Genomic DNA, 17735 nt, shown 5'->3' with positions numbered 1-17735 from the left:
TCTCTCTCTACACACACACACAACACACACACACACACACACGGGGGGGGGGAAGGGAGAGAGAGAGAGAGAGAGAGAGAACTATAAAAATGTACATGAATCCAGAGTCAAGGGATCCAGAAGTTTTGTTTCACTTTGTATTATTTTAATTTTTAAACAGGGAGAGACTGTACCTAGGACATTGGTATCCAGGGATGGAATGTGTGGAGAGCTGGGGTTCCCCAGCACCATAAAAAAAACAAAGAACAAAAAACAAAAAAATCAGGCTATACCAATAAGTCCCCTCTTGTTCAACCTCTTCCGTTCGGTCATTAAAAGTAGATGCAATTGAATTGATGGCCCATCTGGATTTTTCTCTTCCAGATGAATATGCTCAGATTAAAAATGTTTATGTGTGTGTGTTTGTGTGTGTGTATGTTTGTGTGTGTGTGTATGTACTTGTAAGTGAGGGTGTATATTTGTGTATATGTCTTTGAGTGTGTGTTTGTGTGCAATGTGATATGATTATGTGTGTGTGTGTGCATATATGTATGTGAGTGTGTATATGTCTATGTGGATGTATAAAGTAGAATCTTCTTACCCAGTTTTGTTTCCAATGATTTCCATTGTCTACAATCAAGTAAATCTTAATATATTAAATGAATTATATACATGTACAAAATTCTCAAAGAATAATAAAAGCATTATATTTAAAATATTAAACAGAATATTAAAAAGACATAAGTCATACCAATATTACTTCATTATTGTATACTATAATAGTAGTTCCATTTTATTTCTATTAACCTTTTTAAATAAAAATGAAATAATATACAATAAAATAAAATATAATAAGATTAAAGAAAAACTAACACCTTGGAATTGGACAAAGCACACTAACAGAAGGAAAAGATCCCAAGAGAAGACACAAGGAACAGACCCACTCATTTCCTCACTGAGGAATCCCACAAAAACACTGAAATGGAAGCCATACTATATATGTGAAGAACCTAGCGCAGACCTGTGCAGGCCCTGTGCATGTCAGTCTCTGGGAGTTCATATGAGCTCTGATCATGTTGATGTAGAGTGCCTGGTTTGTTTGGTGTCCTCCATCCCTTCTGGCTCTTACACTCTTTCCACTCCTCTTCCTCAGGGTTCCTTGAGCCCTGGGGGAGGGATTCGATGAAAACAAACTATTTAGGGAGTGTCCCAATGTCTCCTCTCTACATATTGTCTGGATGTGGGTCTCTGTTCCCATCTGCTGCACGAGGAAGCTTCCTTGATGATGACTGAGCAAAGCACTGATCTATGAGTTTATCAGGATATCATTAGGAGTCATGTCATTTTATTGCTAAATTTTATGGTTGTTGTTGATCCGTTGTATGTGTTTGCCCTAGTCCCTGGCTATCTAGTCTCAGTTCTTGTCACCCAAGCAGTATGGGTTCCATCTCATGAAGTGTCCTTAAATCAAATCAATAGTGGTTGGTTGCTTGCACAAGCTTTATGCCACCATTGTACTAGCATATCTTGCAGACTGGACACCATTGTAGATCAACGGTTTTGTGGCTGACCTGGTGTTTACCTTTCCCTTTCGTATCATTCAGAATACCTTCCTGTACTAAAGGCACTAGAACACAAAGGTGAAGCTCTGCATAGGCAACAGCTTGACTTCAATGAGTTATGTGGGTGTTGTCAGCAAGGGCCTTGCCATTGGTTAACAGAGAGCAACCTGTAGTCTTGGCAACAGCCTGGGTTGTTTGGGGATTCCCAGGGACCCCTTTGGTCAACAACTCAGTTAGATGTAACCCAATTCCTTTACTGGAAGCTTCATTTGGTGGCAAAATATAGCCAGTTATGGATCTCTCTCTCTCCCCATTTATTGATAACTACACATCTGATAGAGGCTGATATCCAAAATGCATAAAGGATTGAAGGAAAACTGGATATCAAAAAAGCAAAACCCAGTTAAAATGGGGTACAGATCAAAAGAGAATTCTCAAAAAAAGACCGTTAAATGGCTGAGAAACACTTAGAGAAATGTTCAACATCTTTAGCCCAACATTCCCTAACATTAGGGGAATGCAAATCAAACTTACTTTGAGATTTCATTTTACACATGTCAGAATGGCTAAGATCAATAAAACAAGTTATAGCTCATGCTGGTAAGGATATAGAATAAGGCATCCACTCATCCACTGCTGGTGGGAGTGCAGACTTGTAGAGCATGTAGGAAATAATATGGTGGCTCCTCGGGAAAATGGGAACTGATCTACCTCAGGATCCAGCTATACCACTCTTGGGCATATGCCCAAAGGACGGATCATTTCATCACTAGACACTTGTTCAGCCAGGTCATTGCTGCTCTATTCACAATAGCCAGAAATTGACAACACCTACATGTCCTCCAACCAAAAAAAAAAATAGGTAAAGAAAACGTGGTACATTTACAGAATGGAGTATTATTCAGCAGTTGAAAAAAAAATGAGATCATGAAATTCACAGGTAAATGGATGAAACTAGAAAAAAAATCATCCTCACTATAGTATCCCAGACCCAGAAAGACAATTATGGCATGTATTCACTTATATGTAGATATTAGGTATGAGGACAATGATAACCAAGCTATAATCCCATAAAACCACAAAAGTCAGGTAGAAAGTAAGGGACTGAGGGGGGGGCAGATAGATCTCATTGGGAAAGGGCAATAGAATAGAGAATTGTGGATCTCTGGGGATGGATAGGGTGGGAGGATCAATTGGAGAGGGCATGGGGGACAAGGGAGGAAATACAGAGAGACTGCTAAAATCAAGGGCCATTTGAGGGGTAGGGAAACCTAACACTTTTCATCTCTTATTGCATGCAACGTTTATGATGATAGGTCTGTCTGTACACGAAAAACATAGTATACATAAGGTTTAGTACTATGTTCAATTTCATAGTACATAGTCCCAGAGATCTGGGACTCTTAGAATGTGACTCCATGATAGTGGGTACAACTGGATGTACACCTTTTTCCTTACACCTTACAAAAATGCTGCTAAATAAATTGGCACTGCAATTTGGCCACTGAAATGTTACTGTCTGGCAAGGTTGAAAAGCAGGGACATGTGGACAGCTTACTGCAGTCATCCTACTCTTTTGAAGTGCAAATGCATCCATCTCATGAAGCCAGATGACTGCATACAAACAACAAGATCAACATGGATCAGCCATCCCCACTCCACCAAGGCAGAAAGGCAAGTCATCCCAACAGATATCTTCAGTTTATGTGGCAACAAAATAGATAGATAGATAGATAGATAGATAGATAGATAGATAGATAGATAGATAGTATAGAGATAGATAGATAGATAGATAGATAGATAGATAGATAGATAGATAGATGATAGATGATGGATGGATGGACAGAAAGACAGATAGACAGATAGACATGTGTATCTTCTTCACCCATGCCCTGGATAGACTGTGGGTCCTGAAGCATCACTATAGGAAGTGGTGCTTTAGGAGCCTCCCAGCCAGCTCCATATATATCATATATCATATATTTCAGTGTCCCCTGGGCTAGCTTCAAATAGCAGCCACTTTAGCATCCAGAGCTTTAAACCAAATTCTTCTGCTTTTCTGAAGAAGCATTCTGGCCCACAGTGTCCTTTTCAGTTCTGAATGCCTCCCTGGTTCAAGAGGCAAGGTCATCCCTCAGGTAGGTGGTTCCATCTCCAGCACCTTCCATGGTGATCATCACATATTACATGATCTCTCCTTAATATTCTCAGGGATCGGGTGCAAGAACGCTCTCCAAAATCCACAGATGTTCAATTTCCTTATGTAAAACTGTATAGTGTATGCATGTATTATGTATACTTTAAGTCATCTCTAGGAGGTGTGGGAATCACCTAATGAAATGTGGATTCTATATAAATAAGCTGCTCTTAGGACATCATAATCAGAAAAGAAATCTGTGCATCTTCAGGGCAGATACAACTAATTTTTCCAAATATTTTCGACTCTGTTGAATCCACAGATGCAGAACCGAGGATAAAGAGGGGCAAGTGTAATTGGCAGGAGTGATTTCATGAGCCTAAGTGCCCCAGAAAAGATGAATGTTCTAGTTTCTTGAATGGCATAGAACAGCCAGTGAAGCTTAGCACATGTATGTGCTATGAGACCATGAGCCCCAACATTCAAGTTCAATGCCAAACAACTCTCTTGTCTTCTTCTGCTCATTTCCAAACCTCTCTCCTGTTTCCTCTCACAGTGGAAGAAGTAATGGTCACCTTGCCCAACTAAGTGAAAATCAATGAAGGACTTGTATGGATGGCCTTTGTGAACCATGCCACACAGCAGAGGTGCAAGAATGATCACTTCTTCTCAAGAGCAAGGACCATACTGTCCAGGCCTTACCTCTCCCCTACTGGGTGAGGTGAGCAGAAGCCCAGCTTCATGTTTCTCATCCATTAAAGGCCTGATGGTCTAGAGCCCTGAAAGCCTGGTGTTCTTTCTTGAAAGATCTTTGTCCAAATCAATTCAATGATGCCTGTTCAGGAATCAGTTGATTGCAAAACATTATCATAGAGTTTAGTCTCTGCTACAATTGTGTTTTATGTTGACTTTGTCCCCCACCTCTGCCCAGATTCTAGAATCATCCTCCCACTGGGGAATTGCCACAGAGAAGAAGGCATGCCAGTGGCCTTAAATCACCTCTCCCTGGTTTCCTAATACTGCCAGAATGTCACTGATGCCAGAATGTCATTCGTGCTCTACAGATGAACAGAGAAGAGAGAATGAAACAATATCCTTTCTTTTTTAACGTTATTGATTCTTTGTGATTTTTCATATCATGCATTCCAATCCCACTCTTTTCTCCTTCCCCTTACATTCACCCTCTGCCCTTGCTACCTCCCCCCCCCAAAAAAAAACAAACAAAGTTTAAAAGAAAAACCAAAACTGAACAAAACAAACAAAAAAAAGGGAGAAGAATCTCATTGTAGGAGCTGTAATTGCCCATTGAGTCACACAGTTTACTTTCCATTCATTCATCTTTACTTGGAAGTTTCATTCCATGAGTCACTGTCTGGCTCAAAGCCTCTTTCTGTTATACCATTAATGGGCTCTCAGTGGGCTCATCTTGACTATCCTGCCATTGTCCTATGTCGAGGAGATCCTGCTGTTTTAGCTCTGTAGGTTTGTCCCTTTCACATGCTCCAACAGTTCATAGATGAGGTACATGTTGGGGTGGGTCAAATCACAGCCCTGGTTCTGGGCCTAAGTGGTAGCTGGGTTGGTCAGCCCAGCAGCTTTCCCTCATTGTTACTACCTGGGTGAGCTCTCCAGCATTGCCTCTGCTAGCTTATCCAATGCAGCCTGCAGCAAGGAGCAGGGCCAGTTCTTCTGCTCTCAGTCCTCAGATCTGGGTCCCCCATACTCACACCACCAGGGCCAGCTCTACTGTTTTGCTGGTGAGGTGCAGGACCCTTTCTGCCAAGTGCTATAGGGGGCATTCAAGGAGGGGCAGGTTCAGCTCTCCTGCTCTTACACCCTCAGGGCTGGCTCACCTGGGGTCAGCTCTAGTGTGCTGCCCAGGCAGGGTGCAGGACCTGCTCTCCTGTGTGCATGTGCTGCAGCTGGTGAAGGTTAGGGCTAGCTCTCCCATTCATGACCCCAGGGCCAGTTTCTCACCTGCCACAGGTAGCAATGGGAGAGGGGGGATGGAATCTTTCTTTTGACCCATGCCACCACACAGTAATGAGGGGAGCAGGGTCAGCTCTCCTGCTCTCATGCCCTCGGGGTTGGCTCACTTGCATCTCTGGTCACAGGGTCAGCTCTAGTGTACTGCCCAGGTGAGATGAATGTTCATGGTGAGGAATGGGGCAATCTTTCCTGAGTGTAGGGTATCAGCTCTCCACTGAGAGGAGGAGGCAGGTCTCCTGCTGCAGTATCCAGCAAGGGCATGGCCAGCTATCCTAGGGCCAGTGAACAGCAGGGTTGGCTCAGCACAGCATAGTTCCAATGACCCCTGTGCTAATATGGGCCATGGACATCATCACAGACCCCAGCTGCAGCATGACACAAACACAGACATGGCCCTTGGCAGCAGCTTGGGCCCAGATATCACATGGCTCTGGTGGCATCACAAGCCACCCAGATCAGTATGACCCTGATGGCAGCATGGCCCTCAGACACCACCATGGTCTCAGGTGGCTGATCAGACCCACATCATCACATAACCCATGGTGGTAAGAGAGCCACAGACTTCAGTCAAGACATAGCTGCTATAGGGCCATCGAGCCAGACATGGCGCTGGCAGCAGCCTAGCCTGGAAAACACCATGCCCTGGGTTATAGTGCAGGCCACTCAGATCAGTATGGCCCTGGACATCCTCGTGGCCACAGGTTGTGGCCTAGACCTTGGCATTGGTGTGGTCTTTGCTTGCAATATAGGTCATTGACAACAATATAAGACCTAAAAGAAAAAGCCTGGTACATTTGCATTGGGTGCCAAAATGTTATTTTACCTTTATTACAGTGGTTCTGCTTTAAACTACTAGTGGCCCAGCTAGCTCAGTCAGTTGGAGCATGGGACTCTTAGTCCGAGGGTCATGGAGCCCCACTGGGGGGCACCAAAATGTATCAGGCTTTTTCTTTTAGGCACCAACCAGCTCCCAAATCAAGACGTGGAGACTTATTAGTTTTGAATACTCAGCCTAGCTTAGGCTCCTTTCTGACTAGCTCTTTTAACTTTAATTAACCTGTTTCTCTTTATCTACCTTTTGCCTTGGGGCTTTTTACTTTTTCTTTCTTCTTTATATCTTACGTTCACTGCTTCTTGTGCCTGGGTAGCTGGTGGTTGCCTGGCTTCTTGCCCCAGGCATGTGCCCCTTTCTCTTCTCTCTTTTTCCTCTTGTTCTTCTCTCCAAGCCTAGATTTCTCCTCCTATTTATTCTTTCTGCCTGCCAGCCCTGCCTAGCCTTTCCCTACCCAGTTATTGACCATTCATCTCTTTATTAGACCAACCAGGTGCTTAGGTAGACAAGGTGAAACAAATAGAACACATCTTTACATAATCAAACACACATCCTTACATCGTTAAACAAATGCAGCATGCACAAATGTGACACACTTTCCACAGCTAAAGTAATATTCTGCAGCATACACAAATGTAACACATCTTTGCCTAGTATAAATAATATTCCACAACACTTGGGATGTTATTCTAGCCTATAGACCCAATACCCTAGAAAATTGCTAGTTTTGAATGGAGCCTCAAAGAAGAGAAGGCTCTTCTACAGGTCCTGGCTTTTGCGTAGGCTACTCTACCACTTGGACCATATGATCAAGCAGATCTGATAGTGTTTGAAGTGGGAGTGAAAATAGGGATCCTGTTTGGAGCCTTTTTCCGACCCCTATAGTGAATCACAGAGGAGGCCTTTGGAGGTTTGGAGCACGGCTCTACCAGCATCAGTAGACACCTATTCTACCTTTGAGAGACTGTTCTTGGCCTGTTATTAGCCCTTACTAGGACCTGAATATTTGACAATGAGCTGTGTTACCATGTGACCTGAGCTGCTCATCATGAGTTGATGTTATCTGAGCCATCAAACCAAACAGTAGGATGCACGGAGTAGCAATCTATTTTAAAATGGAAGTGGTATAAAGTGATTAGGCCTGTCGTAGTTTGAATGTAATTGGCCCACCTAAGCTCATAGGGAATAACAGTATTAGGAGGTGTGGCTTTGTTGGAGTGGGTATGGCCTTGTTGGAGGAAGTGTGTGACTGTAGGGGCAGGCTTTGAGGTTTCTTATGTGCAGGATACCACCTAGTGAGTCAGTCGACTTCCTGCTGCTTTCTGGTCAAGATGTGGCCGGCACCATGTCTGTCTGCACACTGCCACGCTCCCCATCATGATGGTAATGGACTGAACCTCTGAACTGTAAGTGGGCCACCCCAATTAAATGTTTTCTTTCTAAGAGTTACAGTGGTTATGGTGTCTCTTCACAGCAATAAAAATCCTAACTGAACAAAAAATTGATACCTGGGAGTGGGATATTACTGTGATAGGCCTAACCATGTATTTGTTTGGAGGAATTTGGACTTCGAGTACTTTGGGTTATGAAAGCAGTGGAATGCATTAAGCACTGCTTAATGGGCCATGCTAGTAGAAGCAACAATGACAGAGGTGCTAAGAGTCGGGGAATCACTCAAAAGGTTTCCTAGAATAATTTTAGTGTGCTGCTTAGAGATTATTCTTGTGATATTTTGGTGGAGAAAGTGGCTGCCTTTTGCCTGGTCAAAAGAGTCCTGCCTGAGGCTCAAGTGAGGAGTTTTTTGGATTAATTCCATTGGCAGAAGAAATCTCAAAACAGTCTTGTATAGACTCTGTCATGTGGCTATTAGTGGTAATTCAAATGAAGATTTGTAATGAAAAGGAGCAAGCTGAGCAGAGTAAATTACAAATGTAAATTCTGAGGAGAAAAAGAGCACCAGGAAGTGGGATGGAGCTAAATCCTTTGTCCAGGGAGATAAATTGATTAAGAAATGTAATAAAGGGAGTGGTGACCTCAGGGCAAGCTCTCACCCAGCTGAGTTTCCAACTTGTGGAAAGAAACTAAAGCTTAGAACCAGGTGTGGTGGGGCGGCACACATTTAATTCCAGCACTGGGAAGACAGAGGATGGTGGAGCTCAGAGTCTGAGGCCAGCTTGGTCTACAGAGCAAGTTTCAGGACAGCCAAGCTTAGGCAGTGAAGGCCAGAAAGTTGATGGAGATGTTCCAGCCCCAGTAAGCAGCAGAACTTAGCAGTTTCAGTTACTTGGTTCTGGCTTTAGAGTTAAGGAAAGAAGAAAGGAGCTATGGAGTAAAGCCACTGAGGCCAGGCATGTGTCAGGGGTGTCTCTGAATGGAGGCCTAATAGAGAGGCCATTGCATGAAGCTGTAAAGTTGAAGCTTGGATTGTCTTGGAGAACCCAAGACATTAGCGATGCCAGAGTTGTGGGATACTGTTGAGGAGAGCTGCTGCTAATAGGGAGTGGAACCAGCCCAAGAGAAAGAAGTGTGTTGCAGTTGACAAAACTGAACAGAGTTGGAGCATTTCAACATCAGACATGAAGATGCAGAGTTTGGAGCTTGCCCAGCTGATTTTTGGTCTAGCTTTGGTCCATAGTTCCTCACTTTGCTCTCTTCCCTATGTTTTAGAATGGTAATATATATCCTGTGCTATTGTATGTTGGAAGTATGTGATCTGCTTTTTTATTTTGATTTTTTTATAAGTGATTACAGTTAAGACATTACATGACTCTCAGAAGAGACTTTGAACTTTGGACTTTTAAATGTTGTTGAGACTGTGATAGACTATGGGGACTTTTGAAGTTGGACTAAATGCTTTTTGCAGTAAGATATTGTTACAAGGTTATGGGGGCCAGGCAGTGAAATGTGGTAGTTTGAATGTAATTGGCCCACATAAGCTCATAGGGAGTGTCAACATTAGGAGGTGTGGCTTTGTTGGAGTAAGTATGGCCTTGTTGGGAGAAGTGTGTCACTGTGGGGATGGTCTTGAGGTTTATATATTCAGGATACCGCCCAGTGAGTCAGTCGACTTCTTGCTGCCTTCTGGTCAAGATGTAAATGGCACCACATCTGTTTGCACACCACCATGCTCTCCTTCAGGATGATAATGGACTGTAAGCCACCACAATTAAATGTTTTCGTTATAAGAGTTGCAGTGGTCATGGCGTCTCTTCACAGTGACAGAAACACTAAATGATACAGGCCTGTAGAACTGAGTTCTGTGTAACTGTGTGCTGTAGTGTATGTGAATACTGTGTTCACCTTGTGATGAAATTACCTAATAAAAATTTTCTCAAAATATACCCTCATTGTTAATTGATCCATGACTGTGTATTGTAAGCAAAACAAGTTCTTGTTTTCTCTTTTTAAAAAGATTGATTTATTTCTATTTTTTATTTTACATATATAAATGTTTGTGTGTATATACATACTGTATGTATACCCAATGTTTGTGGAATCCAGAAGAAGTCATCAGTTCCCTGGAACTGGAGTTACAGGCAGTTGTAAGTTACCATGTAAATACTGGGTACCGAACCTGCTAGAGCAGCAAATTCTCTTAACCACCTACCCATCTCTCCAGCTCCAGGAGTTCTTTTTAAATTAAGTTTTAGTTATCCTAAACAATAGTGGGTTTCATTGTGGCATCGCCATACACAAATCATTGTATTTTGATCATGAACAGTTATATGTGTCATTTTTGGCAACTGCTCTACTTTCAAGATAGTCTATAAAATCAGGGCTGGAGAGAGAAGCTCAGTGGGTAAACACACAAGGATCCAAGTTCTAGCCTCAGAACTCACAGCAGAAGTATTTTTTTTAAAAGCTGGTCAGAGTTGCTTGTGTTTGTAGACCCGTCAGCTGACAGGTGGATCCTTGGGGCTGGCCGGCCAGTCAGCCCAGCCTAGTAGGTGATGTCTTGGCCAATGAAAAACCTTGTCTCAAAGAAAAGATGGATGACACCTAAGATAGGGCACCTGAATTATCTTCTCGCCTCCACATGCATATGTGCATACATGTAGTTGCACACATATGAACACATATGCAGGCCAAAAGCACACACCTACACAAAAACATTATATCAAAGACTCTGTCCTCTCCAGGGATAGGCATCTTAAGCAGTTATACCATGTGGTCAGCCCTGAAAAACAAATAAACAAACAAACAAACCACTGAATGGACTCAGCAGGTTGCATTTATATATTTATACATTTATCAATCAATAAATAAATAAGCAAACAATGGAGATAATACATGGCAATTAAAGGGTGGCACAGAGGTAGAGGAGGGAAACAGTTAAGTTGGAAAGCGTGATACGGTAACAGGTGATTGAAAACAATCAGAGTATGTTACATGCATTTATTAAACATCATAAGGAAATCTGTTCACTTTTATAATTAAATAACACATAATAAAAGTGCAAAAAGATGTCTACTGCTACAAATAATATGAATTGGGGCAAGGATTTTTTTCAGAGAAACTAAAATGAGAAGCTCACAATATGTAAAACATATTTGCCTTTGCGAATGAATATAAAACGAAGTTACTAAAAATAGAACCCAGGACCAGCAAAATGTTAAGCCCACCAAAAATCCCAGCACGGATGGGGAAGGGGCTCATGGAGTTGCACCTCTATTTGAGGAGCCATTGGCATTGATGCTGCCGGTGGAGGGAGACTTAGCCTCTTTCAGGGATGTGGCCCCTGTGAGGTCTACCCATGTGCCAGTAGATGGGTTTATACCCATGCACACAGAGGCAACACTAATTGGACTCAGTGGGTTACATTTTTTAAAAAAAAGTTGGGATGAAAAGTGGTGGGGTGAAAAGAGATAACCTAGCAAGGAGGAAATGGGAGTGGATTTGGTGACTACATATTATATGCATGGGTGAAATTCTCAAACAATTAAATAGAAGTAAAAGAAAAATAATACTTAAAAAAATCCCTTCAGGTCCCTGTAGGATATTCCCCATTTTATCTACGTGTTCTCTCCTCTACTTACACAGAGATCTGTACTTTCAAATTACAGAGCTCCCAGTGGAAGACTTTGTGTTGGCAACTAAGATTTTAAAACCCAATAAAAAAGATAAACTGGAGTGACAAGTAGTCGAAGCTACGCAGCTGTACAAACCAAAGCTCGCATTTGGAAGAAGCCTGTATTTCTGCATCTGTGCATCTGCAGCAGGGACCCAGGCAGCCCAGTCCTGAACACATCCACAGACCAACTAGGAAAACAGCAAAAAAACTGACAACATTGCATCCTCGCTCAAGGGAATCGGGAAAGTGATACCAGTGGCCGTGGTGGACGCTCAGCATTTCTTCACTTTCCAACTCTCTTCCCGAATTTGTCTCCTTAATTTCTGCCATCCCTCTCACAGCCTGCTTGTGTCTTTTGCATGCATGTTTATCCTGCCTGTCCCTTACTCTTTGTTGTTGTTTGTTTTTTCCCCAAACACTCTCCCCCAAGAGTGTTGCTAGTTTTTTCTTTATTTCTTCACAGCTCTTTTATGGGAACTAAAGTCCCCCGAGCAAGCTGCTGTGAGGCTCAGCATCCTTCCTGGAACAGGCAGAGGAATCCAGCTCTGTGTTTCAAACAGATTCTCCCTGGTGCGCAGAAGAGACATAAAACTGAAGTGTGTTTTTCATGCAAACCCATTTCTTTTAGCCCTAACATTTGCGAGTTGTTTCCAACTGTCCCAACATCCATAGCAAAAGGAAAGCTAAGTCGGGGCTTGTCTCTTTCGAAAACATTGCTAAAAAGATGCATCTCCCAGCTGAGGGATAACCAGGATGGAATCTAGAAACCAGAAACTAATGTGAGGACCACAGTTGGGACATCTGGAACCCAGGAGAGGAAAGTTAATGAAAAGGGAGCCTTGAGGTCAGAGAGACAGGTTCAAGTCCTGAACTCAGAACTTAGCAACTGTGGAATTTTAGGCATATTCTTTCACAGTTCTGGAGTTTTGTTTCCTTAACTGGGAAAACAATAAAACTAATCTAACGTTGATAAAGATATAAAACAGAGAGTGTTTGGCAAGAGTTCAATACAAAGAGTTCCTTAAAAATCAATAAATATTAGTCACTAGAATAAGCCTTTATTATACCTTGCCAGACCCCCACTTCCAGGTCTGTTTACTTCCAGAATGCCATATTCTGTACCAATTACCCTACAGAGTGTTTCATATCTATATCAACACCCTCAAACATCCTTATGAAATTCTGTAATGTTTTCTGTTTACTTGCATCATAACAGAATGTTCTACCATGATATTCATGGCATTTTCAATGAGTCTTTGAACTCTTCAAGTTGTCTCCTGGTGAAATATCATAGATGAAGTCATTTTCATGTGTTCAAACACATACACACACACACACACACACACACACACACACACACACACACATGAGAGAGAGAGAGAGAGAGAGAGAGAGAGAAGAGAGAGGCAGTTATTCTAGATAGCCACAGACTTACTCTGTAAACTCAACCAACCATGTATAAAAAATAGAAAATATTCTAACATATATGTTATACAGGAAAATATGTACAGATTATATAGAAATACCACATCACTTTGTGTAATCTCCTTGACAGACTCCTAGAACACATCTCTCACAGATACTAAGTGATGACTATACAGACACACATGTAGATGTACATGTGTGTATGCATATTTTTACCCTTGCAATATTAAGTGGCCAACTTCCAGTCAGTTCTTTAATAGTGTCAATAAAGCAGGCAGTCATGACTTTGAGCCTTCTAAGAGTGGGTTGAAATGTTTTCAAATACATTTTCCAATTTATCAAATCATAGAAAAATAATAAACTATACTTCAGGCAGCCTGGGGTAACCTTATGAAATTGTTATGATTTGTTCCTGAGATAGAGTACAAATTCTATGGTAATCGTCACCGAATTTTAATAAGAGTGAAAGGAAGACGTAATTAAAGTGTTCTTTGTGGCTTTTCCTCTTTTTTTTTTTTTTTTTTTTTTCTAACCACAGCCATCTGCAAGCACTTCCCTGGGCGTCTTATCTCTATTGTGCAGGCACAGTAGAATCTTTATCATGTGTGGCAGAGGCTGAGGCACATAAAAATAATGGCTGTGCTCTCATTCTTAAAAACACAGCACCATCTTCTCCTCTTTCAGGCATTGAACCCCAGATGGAGTTCTCTGTGCTTAAATGTGAAATGTTTGTGTGTGTGTGTGTGTGTGTGTGTGTGTGTGTGTGTGTCTCCCTCTTAATCAATTCTTAGAATTCCAGTCATTGTACTGTAAAATACAGTCCTGTTTCTAAAGCATAAATTTCTCCAAGTAGCAGAAGAGGCAGGCATATGAAATAGCATAGCATTTTTGTTTTTCGCTTCATGATTCAAGGTTTTAAGAGAGTCTGATTGCTTTCTCTAGGTACTTACCCACTAGCAGCAAGCAACAGAAGAACTGTACATCTTGAATGCTTAATTATGAGAAACACGGCTTGCACACAAAAAAGATAAAAAGGATGCGACAAGTGAAAGAATGTTCACTGTGCAATTTGGAACACTGGTCTTGGAGAGGGATGTATATCACCATGGAAATAGGCCCGTGACACATTAAGTGACAAGGAAAAACAGCCAGCGCAAATCTGCCTGCACAGTGCAGTGTGACTCTGCTTCTACACAAATCAACAGACGTTAGATGAAAGCTTGCTATGATGGGTTATTTTTATTTTCTAATGTGTCTACTCTGTGCTAGCAAGAATAAACAGACATTACTTTTCTAATTACAAAAGATCTTTAAAACATAAGCTGTGGCCCCGGCTCTGTGGCACACATTCCCTGATGTGCTTCCTATTGAATGCACCTATAAAACTCACATCAAATGCAAGGATGGACTTGAACACGGGTGGTAGTGGGTGGATAGGATGGAACAGAGGTTGAAGTTCTACTCACTCGGTGGTTATTCAACCATCCTCCCTCCAGTATCATTCATCAAAGACATCCTGGATGCCAAAAGTGCACACTAGGTATGGACATAACAAGCATGGAGGGAAAAGTCCTCTCTCTACTCTCCTAAAACAGTGCTCCCCTTTTATGTTAGTGACCCTAACGGCAGCACACTGATAGCAGGAAGACGCAGAAAGTTCTTCTGTCCACTCAACATAACTATAGTTCTAAGATTTTTTTTCAGTGAATACACATTGCTGAATCCTTAGCAGGAAGGCACAGAAAACTCTTATGTCCACTCAACATAACTATAGTTTTAAGATTTTTTTTTCAATGAATACACATTGCTGAATCCCCTCTACAATGTCTTTATTCTGCTGCTATTTGGTCCTGAGAGTGGCCTTAGTTGTGAGAAGTTCAAGGGGGAAACCAAATATCCAGACTTCTGACCAGAGAGCTGAAAAAGGAAGTCCCGGGTTGTGGTGAATGATAAAGATGGACGAGAGTAAGAAAGTGATTCCAGTGAAGTCATGTGTGAACCCCCAGCCGCCCCTACTACACGTTTAAATCTGACCCTGATGAGCACATCACAGGCTCTGAGAACTGAGCTGCAGACTCACAGGCTATCCCATGGGACAGTCTATATAGTAATAAAAACAGAATTATGTTGAAACCAGAACCCAGAGAATGAGACAGGCCAGAATTTGTGGCATGAACTTAATCTAATGATTGCTTGCCAAAACAACAACTAGAACTACAAATTCAAAATTCTTGTAAAAGTTTAAGATCCAGGGTTTTGTAGTGCAATGGGTTACCCAGGGTATAATCTAAAATTAATTGCCACACAAAGAAGCAGGGAAATAGCTACCCACCCACCCCACACACATACACATAAGAAAAGAAAATTTACAGATCCTACCTAGCTTTGAGGTCACAGCAATGTTAGAGTTCCCAAAGACTTTAAAGCAGGTATGACAGCAGGCTGTAAGTTCCATGACCTGAGGATTCCAAATCAGAGCTGGAAGATATCAGAAGAGCAAAGAAAGAATAGCCCACCCAAATACACATTGTCTTCTAGGAACACTGTAGATAAGACGTGTCTATGTAGGTAGATAAGAGGAGAAGGGTAATCATGATACGTCATGCTTACATAATCTAAAGAAACCTTACAAAACGGACACAGAGACCCATGCCTTTAATCTTAGTTACAGAGGAGTCTGAGGCAGAAAGATCACAAATTTGAGGTCAGCCTGAGCAGCAGAGTGATATCATATCTTTAAAATAATAAGCAAAGGGGAGGAGAAGAAAAAGTAAAAAGAGAGCAAGGGAAAGGAAGGATGGAAAGAAAAGGGAAAACTAAGAAGAAGAATGAAAGCTCTACATTAACATCAGATCATTTTGCTGGATTTAAGAAAAAATATATCACCAGGACTAGAGAGGTTGTAAAATGTTAATAAAAACACCATCAAGAGCTCACAATGATCCTGTGTTTACTCTTAGTAACGAAGCCTCAAGATGAATGAAGCAATTGCTAAGGGTGAAGAGGAGAAATTGAGAAGTCCCTAATTAGAAGCAGAGACTTCAACAATCCTTCACTCACTAATCAAACAATTAGACAGAAAATAACCATGGATGAAGAGAACTAAAGTGACTATTTCAAACAGAGAATACTCCACTCAGTGATAACAGAGTAAACATCATTTTCAGGTACAAAGGAACTCTCATCATAATAAACTATCCTTGGGTCATGAAACTCACAAAGGAAAAGAATTTAACTAAGTATGCTTTCTGGCCATAGTAAATTCAATCATGCTAAAAGAAACACATGTGTGTATGAGTCCTTATGAGTGTACGAATGCATGGTGGGGAGTCCATACACATGCAGAGGCCAAAAGAGAGTGCCAGGTGTCCACCTCTATGACTCTCCATCTATTTTTAACATATTTTAAGATTTTTTTTGGCATTCCTGAGAGATTATAATATAATCATAACATTTTCCTGCCCTTTCCTCCTGCCAAAGCCTCTCACACACCCCTCCCCTTTCTCCTACCAATCCATGGCCTCTTTTTTCACGGTTATCTCACCCTACTCTTTTGAGACAGGCTTTCTCCATGAGCCTGAAGTTCCTATTTTCTCTGGTAAGCTAGAAGTCAGTGAGCTCCAGTTTCCCCTGTCTCCACCCTCGTTGGGGCTGGGGTTTCAGGTGTGCATGGGATGCCTAACTTCTGATGTGAGTGCTGGGATCAGAACTCTCATCCTCATGATTGCGCAGCAACCGCTTCTAAGCATGAAGTCACCTCTCCCGCCCAGAAACTTTGAGAGCCTGCCAACAGGAACTTTGGCTTAGCTTTCACTTATTGAGAACTGGAGTTCCCTAGCCATAGCTCCCACACCTCTGCAGCCCCTGACTCAAAGCTACAGAAGATTCCTCAGAGAAAAAGTCCAGTTGAAGAAAACTAATTCTTAGATGTGTATTAAGTTAACCAAGGTGCAGATAAGGTTGGTTATAGTCGAACTATCTTAGCTGCATGTTGGTGTTCCTTGTTTGCCTTTGGCGAACACGACCTTGCTGCTGAAGAACAGAGAAAGAAGAGCCATCTGCCACAGAGCAGGCCTCCCTCTTCCATGCCACCTCCCTCTTCCATGCCACCTACCTTCCTCTCCTCTCCTCTCCTCTCCTCTCCTCTCCTCTCCTCTCCTCTCCTCTCCTCTCCTCTCCTCTCCTCTCCTCTCCTCTCTGATGCTTTGTCAAAACTGCTGGAGAGTAGTGTCCTATAGCCACACAAGGCTAGGCAAGGTGTGTGTGTATCACTACCCTTTGATATCACAATAGCCATGTGACATTATTCTCTTAGTCTTTTCCCACCATAATAAGAGATGAGAAAGCTGAAAATTCAAACACATGTAGTCATCGCTCAAAGTTACATTGCTATTAGGAGCAGAGCCAGGCCCTCTTACTCTCCAGTTCAGGCCTCTCAGTCTGTCACTCTGCAATATGGGCATGCTGACACTAGATGTTCTGAGTTAGCAGAGGAAACCTTTGCTCTGGAACATGGCAGAGAGGGGATTTTGGTGGCATCTTGCAGAATGAAGTGGAAGAATATTAGTCAAACACAGGATGTTCAGTAGGAAGGAGAATGCCTGTGTGGGAAATTTCAGATCAATGTGAGGACTCAGACTGAGCCCTTTCAACAGTGATGAGCTCCTGATAAGCTCTAAGGAGGAGAGCAAATCAGACAATGACTCCCTACAACCTCCTGAACCTAGAGCAAGGAGGTGG

This window comes from Peromyscus leucopus, chromosome 1 (assembly GCF_004664715.2).
Source record: "Peromyscus leucopus breed LL Stock chromosome 1, UCI_PerLeu_2.1, whole genome shotgun sequence".
NCBI lineage: Eukaryota > Metazoa > Chordata > Mammalia > Rodentia > Cricetidae > Peromyscus > Peromyscus leucopus.
The sequence above is the reverse complement of the archived record's forward strand: the minus strand, read 5'-3'. Positions refer to the sequence as shown.